We start from the raw sequence: 12,652 nt of genomic DNA on the forward strand, positions 1-12,652 counted from the left end.
TATATCTGTTCTACTAAAAAAAAAAAAACAATATTGGCAATCAAGCATTACCCAAATGCTACCCATTTAAATGCCATACCATGTGATGGCTAAGCTCACTAGCTCACCCAACCCTACAAAACACAGATTATTGGAAGATGAGACTAAATTAAACCATTAAAGAGAGCAGGAATAAGACCAGCCCAGCTCAAATAGCGATAAAGAAATCATAATGTATATCTGGTTTACACCAACAGGTGCAAAAAGACAGGAACCTACCTATAATACGACCTTAAAACAGCTGGAACAGTTTCCCACCAGCGTTGTTCCATTTTTCAGAGTCAATTAACACATCCAATCATTAAGATAACCAACAGAGCCACGACTACTGCACATCACCGAAGAAGTAATAACAATGCATCCCACCAATGATGGGTTATGAAGAATGGGAAAGGAAAGGCAAGGTCTTGAAATTAGGTCCCAGCTGTTTCGAACCAAAATATGAAGGCAGGCTTAATTTAAACTCAGTCAACTAACAAAGTGTCTGAACATCCATGACAACATTCTACAAGCCATGTAAACAACACCTGACAACTTGATACCACCTAAACACAACATCGTCTATGAAAATATGGAGATGTGTGGACAAGGAGGAGCTACAACAATTATTCACTTGAACAGATGATATTGACTAAGTTAAAAAGACAGTGCATACATCTCCTTTGAATGGGTTGCAGCCCACTACAGAACTTTTCCAAATTTTCACATTCACTGTAGCTGTAGGTCACAAAGAATTCCCCAAAATCTAAAAGTAAACTTTCAAGAGACAACTTAGTATGCATCCAACCTGGGGCAGATATGCTACTATATATAAGTTTCTTTAGTAACACTCACCTCAACCGAACATCTTCAACAACACGTTAAACAAAAAGACTGCACAAGCCTCCATCACAGAGGAGACATGCCCCACGGGCCTCCATTCCAAGAGGGAAGGAAATCATGATTCTGCCAGTAAGAGAAGTGAACGGCTTAGCAAGATTCCAGCTCCAACTGGAAAAGCTCACTTTCATTTTTTTCTCTTACTCATTTTACCAGCTAATTGCTGGTGAAATTCCCAGATTGGGCAACAATGCAACTCCAGAGGGAATTGGGTGTGATAATACCAATTCCAACAATAATTCCCCATTTCTCAGAGGATCAAGTTGAAATGAGACCGTCCTCAAGGAAACTAAAGAGGATCAGTGTGGGTGCTGCTCTGCATTGGTAGGTAATTCTGCATCCCAAAATTATAGCGATATGCAAAGTCTGTAATTTTAAGTATGGAATTACTTAGGCGGGATTACTGCACCTGGGTAGTTATGTGCTTAAACACCCACTTTCCACAAAAAAAAAACAATCTACACCAAATCATCAGAAACAACACGTTAGACAGAACATACTTCAAACATTTAGTGCTGCACACATATGCATTGTAGTGGAGTATCCATGCCATACTAACAGCACTAAACACATAGAATCAACACCACAAAAATGCAATACAAAAAGTTATAACAACAATTTCTTGGAAAACCATTTCAGGACTTCGTTTTTTTAGTGACACCTTCTTTCCAGATTGTTTTGGGATGCTGCAAATGATGAAATCATTTAACCGCTTTAATTTTCTCATCTTTGGTTTGGTTTATCAGTTTTAACTGATTAACGTCACACTCTTGATTCGGTGTTGCCAAACGAATTAGAGATTGCGTAATCAGACGACGACTTGGTGTTTTTGTTAGGCTTCTAAGAACTTTCAGGCAATGGCTGCAAGAGAGGATGTTTCTGTGTTGTAAACACATCTCTTTACCACTCCATTTGGATGGTCAATATCCTTGGGTGTCAGTGACTGCAATCTTCTGAATTATTATTGAAATGTTGCTATTTTGCTAATGCACTGGTGGTGATTGGATGTTTGGGGGCCCTCTTATTTTCAGGCATGTGAATCTTTTTTAGTCTTCCAGGATATTGGTTAAGAGAGACAGGATGACTGATGATTAACTGCCAGGTTTCCTAGGTGCTGCAATGTTATGTCACTACATTTATAAAGCGCATGGCTGCCCCAGCAACGGGGTGTCCCAGCGCTAAACCCAGACATCACCTTGCAGGGTGGAAAAAGAAAACAAGAGGCAGGGTCTAGACCGGGAAGAGCCAGGTGTTAATGGCCCTTCTGAAAGCCAGATGATTCTGAATACTCCTGATAGTCACAGGTAGGGAGTTCCAGAGTGCTGACGCCAACGCCCTGAAAGAGCATCCCCCTGCTCGTGCTCTTTTGACTTGGGGGACACATGTGAAGTACCGATCCGCTATCTCGAGGCTTTAGCCACCATGTACCTCTAGTTTGAGTATGTCAAGAAAACAGACTACCTTGAAGCATCAACATGCATTGAGTCTCTTCTTCTTTTAAGTTATTTTTTATTACGCTTTTTCTGTCTAGTTATACAAAAAGAAAAGCAACAGATTAAGAGGTGCCTCAGAACATTAAAACCTAGCAGAGCAGATACTTAAATTCACACAGTACACCGTTATGTCTGGTCAGATTTTTCAGTTTGTATACATCACACTAGCTAATGTCTACAGTATACGAAGACCGTAATCTGGATTCAAGCATACATGGATCTGTTCATGGGGGTCTCTCATCAGAGGGGTATATTAGGTTTCTAAATAGGCTTTTTCATGTATCAAGGTCGTGCAGTTTTTATCCAGGCTAACAGGTTTCATCCTCTGCTAAGGGATGTTTAGAGACATATTTTACCCAGCTCTCCGCTGCTGGCTTTCTGGGTGTTAACCAGCATATTGCAATGCATCTTTTAGATTATTATGATGTGAATTAAACAAATCTGGTTTAGATTTTGTTTTTTTTATTAAATTGTGTTAATGTCTAACAGGTAGGTCTGTGGGAACAACAGAAGTGTAAATTGTACACCACTGGCATTCCTGCCTACCACCTGCTACCAGTATTTAAGTATGTGTGTAGAATCCCATTCTAGATTATATGACATAACTTTTTGTTCATCACATTTAGGCCAACCCATTACCATGCTTGGATCTATTCTGTGGATCACTGTTGGGGTCGCATTGGTTTGCTGTACAAAATTAAAATACAAAAGGCAGAACCTCGCATTGATGGAGCTTCTTTTATAAGCACAATTGTTTTTTTGCCTTTGTTTACCTCTATTTTATGTTCCACAGTCTATTTCCCATTCCACTCTAGCTTTCAGCTCCTGTTTAGATGTATCCCCCCTCTGATATCTCTATGGAATCGTGCAATACATCCCATTGTTTGGTCTGCACCCACTCCCAAACTGAACAAACTTTGATACATGCAGTAAGGCCTGGATGTCTCCTTAGAGCGGTTGTTACTTGTTACCCTACACACAGCATGGAAGTGAAGGAATTGTCCATCATCTACTCTTGATGCATGTATTGCACTCTCCAATGAAGTTAGCGCACTTAGTTCAAAGTGAGCCCCCGTGACACAACCATTCACCTTCCACTTAGATATGTCATCTCCTCGGCCCTCATCCTCCTGGACGTCTCCGCCGCCTTCGACGCCGTCTGCCACCGCACACTACGCGCATGCCTCCTCGCCACAGGGATCCGAGACAAGGCTCTGGAATGGAGCACTACCTTCCTCTCCAGTAGAACCCAGAGCATCCGCCTCCCCCATTCCGATCTGAAGCCTCCGAGATCATCTGCGACGTACCCCAGGAATCTTCCCTCAGCCCGACACTGTTCAACATCTACATGGCCCCGCTCGCACACGTCGACCGACAGCACGACCTCAACATATTCTCCTACGCCGACGACACTCAACTGATCCTCTCCCTCACCAAGGACCCCATCACCGCCAAGTCCAACCTCCACGAAGGGATGAAGGCCGTCGCCGACTGGATGAAGAACAGCCAACTGAAGCTGAACACGGACAAGACGGAGGACCTCATCCTTGGCTCCAACCCTTCAGCCAGGGACGCTGACGGCACTGGGGGCAGCCCCGACACCCACCGACCACGCACGCAACTTGGGAATCATCCTCGACTCAACGCTCTCCATGAACAAGCAAGACAACGCCGTCTCCTCCTCCTGCTTCAACACCCTCCGCATGCTCCGCAAGATCTACAGGTGGATCCCGACAGATACAAGAAGAACAGTCACCCAGGCCCTCGTCAGCAGCAGATTAGAGTACGATAACACCCTCTACGCGGGAGCCCCGACCAAGCTCATCAAACGACTGCAACGCATCCAAAACGCCTCTGCACGACTGATCCTCAACGTACCACGCCACAGCCACAGCACCCCCCACCTAAGAAACCTGCACTGGCTCCTCATCAACAAGAGGATATCCTTCAAGCTCCTCATCCATGCACACAAGGCACTCCACAAGACCAGCCCAGCCTACCTCAACAGACGACTTTCCTTCTACATCCCCAACCGCCAGCTCCGCTCCACCGACCTCGCACTCGCCACCGTCCCTCGCATCTGAAGAACAACCCCCAGCGGGATATCCTTCTCCCACCTCGCCACCATGACCTGGAACACCCTCCCACTAAGCCTTCGACACCCCCAAGATCTGCTGACCTTCAGGAGGCTACTCACGACCTGGCTGTTTGGCCAGTAGCGCCCCTCCAACCCCCTCCTAGCGCCTTGAGACCCTCGCGGGTATGTAGTGCACTCTACAAATGATTGACTGATTGATTGATTGATTGTTTGATTGATTGATTGAAACCAGCCGTTGCAAATGCAACATTCCATTAGATCCAGGACGAGTAGGCCGCCTTCTTCTAAGGTACACATTAGGACATCCATTCTAAGTCTACTCTTCTTTCTTACCCAGATTCGCACAGTCAGAAGTGATTCAAATTCATTGAGGAAAGTATGTAGGAACTTGCGCGTACTGCAATGGAATAGCTATAAGAACACCTGGGTAGCATCCCCATCTTCAATATAGCTATTTGGCCTGCTGTTGACAAATGTAGTGAGCCCCATAAACCCAGTGATTTCTGCATCATTGAATCATATTCAATTAATATCACTTCTCTGTATGTGTTACCATTATTCACTCCTAAATTCCTGAATGGGTGTGCCTCTCACACGATTTCCAACTTTGAGAGTCACAGCAACAATAAACCTGTTAAGCTTACCATTAGGAATACAAGTGATTTTTGCTTATTAATCCGTAAATCAGACGTTTCTCAAACCCCTCTGGAATACGCATGAGTCTTGGCAAAAGAACTATCATCCACACAGTGAGACACTATATTTTTGACCCTTAGTTTCCAATGGTCAATGTGAGGTCAGATCTGAGGTTTCATGCAAGTGGGCATATGGCCAGAGCAAATAACAATGGAGACAGAGGACAACCCTGCAGCGTGCTCCTTGCCAGCTCCTTTCGAGATCAGCTCATTTGTCTTGATTTTGGCTAAAGGTTTTGTATTTAGACACTGAACCATTTGTATGAACACAGGTCACAACCTCATGGCTCTCAAAACAGCAAACCAATAGGTCTATGGCACTGAGTTGAAGGCTTTCTCTGTGTTTCCTGATATAAGTGCAAGAGGGTTCTGATTAACCTGCACCTCTCTCATGACATGTCTCAGCCTCCTAATGTTAAGAGCTGTGCGTCTTCCAGGTGGAAACCCACACTGGTTGGTATGCACCAAATGCGTTAACAACCCCCTCAGTCTAGATGCCAGTAGTTTTCCCAGTGTTTCATTTTCTATATTGAGACTAGACATTGGGCGCTATGCTCTAAAGTCGGCCGGGTTCGTCCCTGGTTTCAACACCACTACTAGGGTTTCCCTCATAGAGCACTGTAGAACTCCCTTATTTCCTCCAAGTCTTATACAACTGCATTTGCTTACAACCTTTAATAGTAACTGTAAAATGGTACATTGATTTGTTCTTATTCATCATGTATGTTTTCCTGGGGGTTTCGCACTAATGTGGCAATTGTAGATGTTAGCTCCCTTCTTAGAAGCCAGGACAGCACCCTGCCAACCGTATCTAGTTCCCTTTAGAGTACCTGGCAGAAGGAGTGGTGTTGAAGCATTTTTTTTTTTTATGATTTCTCTAGTATTTCAGTTTTAAGGGTGTCCAATTCCACCCCCTATTCTCTCTCATAGTCTGATATATTTTGTAGTCTTGTGAGCTCTTTCTCTTTGATAGTGAGAGTATGCTCCCACTGCTTAACAAGAAATGACACTCAGGAGATGGCTGTTCATCTGACAACCACCTTAGAACATTCCATTTCAGACCCCGACTAGCAGCAATATTTTCACTGAACTCTAAGTAGTCCACTATCATTGTTCTTAAGAACAAGCGAAAGTACGATTCTCGAAAGCATATAGGCGAATGATCTGACAGGACCCCTCCAAGATGTTGCTCCTGGCTCAGGTACTGTACATGTTCATTGTCCACCATACACAAAATATATTCTTGTGTGTGTGTATTTGTATTGAGGTGGAGCAAAATGTGTGTACTCCCTCGCTGTGGGTTTATGCTTCCTCCAGATATAAATCATATCTAGGCGTTCATATTGTTTGTAATAACGAGTGAGTCATTCTTTGACGCTGATCCTTTTCTGTGCCGTACAGGCTTGTGTGGAATTCCCCTTCTTGAACCCACATGCTCTTATCTGCTTTGTTGTGTTATAATTTCTTGACTACCTCCTCTTAAACAACTGCATCTCTTAATACCTTCCAGGGGGTTCAACAGGTTCCTTTGTAGATTTCCCAACACTTTTTTTTGGGACTTATGAGAGAATTAGATGGCATCGCAGGTTTTGCTTGTTCTCCTTTACGATTCCATGTGCTCCCTGTCCACCTACTATTCCTTGTAGCGGCCCTCGTGTTTTTCAGGCAAATCACCAATCTTTGTTTCTATTGTGTGAACACTTTTGTTTTTTCTGCTGTCCCAGATTTTCCTTTATTTAGGCATGGGGACTATTTAAGAAGGATACATGCCTACTAAACTGTATTTGCTTTGCCTCCCTTTGCTTGCAGCCCTGGCATATTTCAAGGCTGTGCATGACATGGTGTTAGGGTAAACATGATGATTGGGGATAATAGCATGGATGATGAGGTGACTGTTAGTTAGGGCTTTGGTTGAGGCTTGGTTTCCACCCAAGTTGTAAGTATGCAGTCAAAGTCTAGTTACTGACTTGTCATCAACAGCTATCAAGTCTCTTCGTCAGAGTGGATTTGAGAAGCTAAATTACCCCAGGGACATAATGTTTAATTGATTTAAAAACTCGAGAGTCAGACTGTTCAAGAGATTTTCCCAGCTTGGGGTTAACAGGTCCTCAAGTTCAGGGATCACGTCTTGTAACGTGTATATTTGCCATGCCTTGGTTTCTTTTAAGTTTAGTTTCAGGGCCTAGTGCATATCAGATTTAACTTGAAGTTGCTGTTTTGGTTTCCCGTGGGGATTAATGGACTGGGGTTCCAGTTTGTAATTCACCCTCTTTGCTCTTTTCTCCAGGTCTCTCTTTTCCCTTCATGATCTGGGACTTGCCCTGGGTTTCTACCAGTTTCTCCGTTTTTGGTGCATTTGGTTATTTGCCACAGTGGGTCTCCTGCTGTGTATGCATTTCAGGGCTGATTAGGTATTAAAAGAATATAGCTTGCACCCATGTCCACTGTGCACTTTTCCATCAATCAAGCCACAGGCATCCACAGTTTCAGGTCAGCCTGCAGTCAGTCGTGGTGGGTGACCTTCTCCCTCGGGCCAGAAGCCAGTTCCAGTTATCTGTTGCCTGAGAGCATTAACCCACATTACCCCAGAGTACTCCACAGAAATGATACATTAGCTAAAGGTACAAGATCCCGGGGTGCTACAATGGTAAAACGGGATTAGAAGGCACACCAAAAACATGCACTTCTCACATCGCTCATACTCCTTATGCTGGTGACCGATTTACTAGTTTTAATGTGAGCCATACCTCTTGTCAATCAATCAATCAGGGAGTTTAAAGCACGCTACTCACTCGTGAGGGTCTCAAGGTGCTGGGGGAGAGCAACTCCGGTCAGTCGAAGAGCCAGGTCTTGGGGGTCTTCCTGAAGATGTGTAAGGTGGAAGAGCATCTGATGTCGATCGGCAGCTTGGTCCAGACCTTGGACGCGATGTAGGCGAAGTTTCTTTCCACCTGCGGGGGTTTGGCGAGGTCGGTGGATCGGAGGTTCCTCTTGGGTACACGGAAGGAGATTCTGTTGTTGAGATATTGAGGTCAGGTGTTGTGGAGGCATTTGTAGACGTGGGCGAGTATCTTGAACCTTACTCACTTCTCAATGGGGAGCCAGTGGAGGTCTCATAGGTGTTGGGTGGCTGCGGTGTTTTGTATGGTCTGGAGTTTGCGAATCAGAGACTTGTTGATCCCGGCGTGGAGAGTGTTTCCGTAGTCCAGTCTGCTGGTTATGGGTGCATGGGTGACAGTCTTCCTTGATTCCATTTAAAGGTCTTGCTGTGGATGCAGAGGGTGTTGTAGCAGGTTGAGGCGATGGCGTTGACCGGTCGGGTCATGGAGAGGGAGGAGTCGAGTATGATGCTGAGTTTTCGGGCAAGGTCCTTGTGGGAGGGAAGGCTGCCGAGGGCGGCGGGCCACCAAGTGTTGTCCCATGCAGAGAGGGAGGGTCTGAGAATGAGGACCTCTGTCTTCTCCAAGTTGTGCTTCAGGCAGCTGCTGCTTGCCCAGTATGCGGCGTCCTTCATTCCTTCTTGGAAGTTGAGTCTGGTGGGGATGGAGTCCTTGGTGAGGGAGAGGATGAGCTGGGTGTCGTCAGCATCGGATACTATGCTGAGTCCGTACTGTCTGACGATGGCGGCGAAGGGGGCCATGTAGATGTTGAAGAGCGTGGGGCTGAGCGACGATCCTTGGGGTACTCCACAGTTGATTGCTGTGGGTTTGGAGAGGAAGGGCGGCAGTCTGATTCTTTGGGTTCTGCTTGTGAGGAAGGAGCAGAGCCAGTCGAGGGTGATTCCCTGTATGCCGGCGTCGTGGAGTTTGGCGGTGAGTGTGCGGTGGGAGATGGTGTTGAACGGTGCAGAGAGGTTGAGTAGGATCAGGGCTGCTGTATGCCCTTGGTTGAGGAGGGTGCGGATGTCGTCTGTGGCGGTGAGTAGAGCGTCCTCGGTGCTGTAGTTGCTGCGGAATCCGAATTGGGAGGGGTCGAGGATGGCAGTTTTCTTCGATTAATTTTGTTAGTTGGGCGTTGACGGTCTTCTCTGTGACTTTGGCCGCGAAGTGGAGGAGGGAGACCGCCAAGCCCCTATGAGCCAAATAAAAGGGTCTTCCAGTACTGTTGGTGAGCAAGAGCTGAATCAGGAACTGGACAGATGTGCTGAAGGTCCATGGCACACCTCAGCTAAGGGTCAATGGACAGAATCCCATCACAAATAGTAAAAGGCAAGAAAAATGCCTGGATGTGTCTGCACAAGTAGGATGCACAGGTCACCTCCACCTTACAAGACATGCCTGCATGTCACATGCCTAATGTACTGACATGTTCCCTCTGAATACAGATTTTTATTCACCAAGATCTGGAATGAAGCAGTTTCCTCTGATTTACGCCCCTCCCTTTTGCATTAAGCGTTTTATTTGTTTAAAATTTTTGTTATAGCGTTAGTAGCAAAGAAACACATTTTGCATTGCAAATACAAAAATGTAAAAACACAGACCACGAGGGGAAAAGAAAAATGTAGACTCACTCCTTTGCCATTTACCCTTTGCAACTCAGCCAATCTGCAAGTGTTTTTCATATAGCGAGATAACTACCTCGGCCTGCCTGACCCACCATCTTGTGTTCTAAACCTTCAAATTCATACACATTGCAGAGTGATACCCATCACTCTTCAGAACTAGGAAGATCTGGATTTATTCAATGCCTTGCAATAAAAAAAAAGCCAGGGTGTGGGCCTATCCCGATCTGAGTCTTTGTCAAAAATTATAATTTGGGCTAAAAAACCAAATCACAATGTGTTACCTCGTTTAGCTTATATGTACAATTATTTTCTAAATTTGCTCGATTGACTGACTGCTGATGAACATACAAAAGATTACTTTCATCTTCTGCACCACATCTAGAACAGTTTCAATGCATCTGACATCCCCAGCAAAATAGCCTAGAGGGGTGTAATACAACATATTTAATGTCGGAAAAAAGTTGCAGTTGTGCATTCAAAACTCCTATTAATACTTCATAGGAGCATATTTCCATAGTCCTCTTCATGGCCACTGATCGGATAATAGCATCTGACAGAGTCTAGAAACACTGAGTACTGAGCTTTTATGGGGATTTCATAGGTTCCCAGGTCTAATACTTCCATACATGGAAGGGTTTCCAGAACGCAACTGACACCATAAGTATTGTTACTAATGTCCTGACTGTAAATTTAAAGAAGCTTTTTAAAGGACATTAAAATTCTTCTTGAATGACAGAAAATTAACACATGGCCCATTCTAAACAATCTTGCAGTGTCGGAATAAATATAAGGAATGGAACATTCCCCACATTCACGTGTTTTATAGATCACCTTACACCAAGCTTTCCATGGCTGTAACCCAGCCCGCACAACCCTAAATTTGGGTCTCTCAATCTCAGAAGAATATATGACGTTATTCCGCAAACATTAATCCCGCATACCATGACTCCTCAGAATACTACTTCTTGCATTCCCATCCACACACACCTGTTATATTGAGGGGGTATCCCGATCAGTAGTGGACATTACTAGGGTAGCTATTCTCTTGCCTATAGCAGCCTAGAACTAACTCAAACTCAGACAATGACCAACCGCCTTTGCGCTGAGGCAATTTGACAAATTTAACAATCAGTGGACATTTCTATAGTCAAATGAAGCTGCTGATTCCTGAATGCAGACTGCAGAAGAAAGAAATGGATACCCTTGAAGGAATACTGCAGAAGATATCAAAATGTAGGCAAGATGACTTAACAGTGTTACAACACTATCAATGAGGTCAGCAGCTTATTCTAAATAATGCAATGGTGCTATGCAATCTTTCCAGGAGATACCCGGCACCTCGCGGAGACGATATACTAACAGCTCTATAACGTGGCCCTTATCAAGGTGGCACACGTTCTTAAAAGATTGCCACACTCCACGATGCTTCAGGCATGACAGATCGAGACGATCAATACGCAACTTACTGTCTGCCCTGACGAAGTTCTAAGAACGAAACGCGTTGGCTGTTGCTTTTATATTTTGGAATTATATCAAATAAAGACTTTTGCAACGAAGAAACTGATTGAGCTTCATTATTATAGCTTGGATATTCTGGTAGTGCACAACTCCATCATCGTCAGTGCTATGCAATCTTTCAACATTACCTCATAGTTACATTCTATGACCTTTCTAGCCTTACTGGACACCTTCATTCAAAAATAACCTTTTGAACAACTAAACGATTACTCAAACCTGTGCGTTATTCTGTGATAAACTAAGTTTTTGAAACATATAAATGGTGTTTGAAGTATATCCAAATGTTAGGTTTTCCACCTCGATAATTAGGTATTGCCGCCACCACGTACCCCATGTAATTTGGCACTTTATAGCTGTAACCGCTTCGTTCTATGCACTGAATATCACTATTCGATATGAGATGATTTACACAAATGGTCACATTATTAAGTTAAACTCGAGCCAGGGGCGCCATATCTTCACATATTCCTTACTCAGTCATCTGGTTTTCTATATCAGTTGTCCCATTTTGGCACAGCGATCCATACCCCTTGTCCACTCTGCAACTATTGGGGCATCACAATCTCGCCAGTGACACACAATGTCTCTCTCTGCAACTCTGTATCCCATTGCCACAAAAGAGCAGCCGCTGTGTGGGCAACCAAAACCATCCATGAGCTACAAAGGGTCATCCTTTGGGTCCAAGTCTAGATGTCTATCCAGTTCCAGCATCAACATTCTGTTAATAAATAGCCAATACATCAGGATCACTGCACACCCCTGAATCATATGATAGAATGTGTCTGGCGACATTTAAAACAAACCGGGCCAGCTACCTATCCGTGCACCACAGTCTCTCTGGGTCATAATAACAATGTAGATATTGAAAAGGGATAAACCGGAGGCACATGGAGACCGCTAGCTCCCAGGGTCGATTCTGTCTTCAGTCGTCTTGTCATCCTCCAGCATACCAAGGTCCTCCGCCCAGGTCACCCTCATTTGTTTGAACTCGTCGGATGAGTGATCACAATGGGTTGGTACAGTTGTGATATGTCCCTACTGCCAATGTCTGTCTACTCCCACGTGAGCCTCTAGGGGCCTGTATTCCAGCAAGCCGGCCAGTCTTTTCCTTTAGGTAGCTTGGTAGTGGAATCACTCGGAGGCCATGCGAACATTCAAAGAGGTTTATTGTAATCGTGGAGCCCACGACCACCCAGAGCAGCCAGTCGGAATCTAAACACAGCAGGAACTGCTGTGGAACCCAACCATCGCCCAGGAACGCGAGGCAACTTTGTTAGTAAATACACATTCGAGGATACGCGGGGTTGACGCATGTCCTCAATAAAGAACGTACAACAATGCACATGCACAAGTAATACTTACTACATTAACTTTCCCTTTACAATGACAAAAGATAATAGAAACGTTGTGGGTTATACATTACAAA

The 12,652-nt window shown here is 44.6% G+C and overlaps 1 protein-coding gene across 2 annotated transcripts in view; it reads right to left on the reverse strand.

Annotated features, from left to right (window-relative positions):
* Window positions 1-12,652, reverse strand: part of PPARA (peroxisome proliferator activated receptor alpha) — a 303,089-nt gene that overhangs the window by 191,345 nt on the left and 99,092 nt on the right. The gene's annotated exons all lie outside the window — the stretch shown is intronic.

This window comes from Lissotriton helveticus, chromosome 1_1, assembly GCF_964261635.1.
Source record: "Lissotriton helveticus chromosome 1_1, aLisHel1.1, whole genome shotgun sequence".
In the NCBI taxonomy this organism is placed as follows: Eukaryota; Metazoa; Chordata; class Amphibia; order Caudata; family Salamandridae; genus Lissotriton; species Lissotriton helveticus.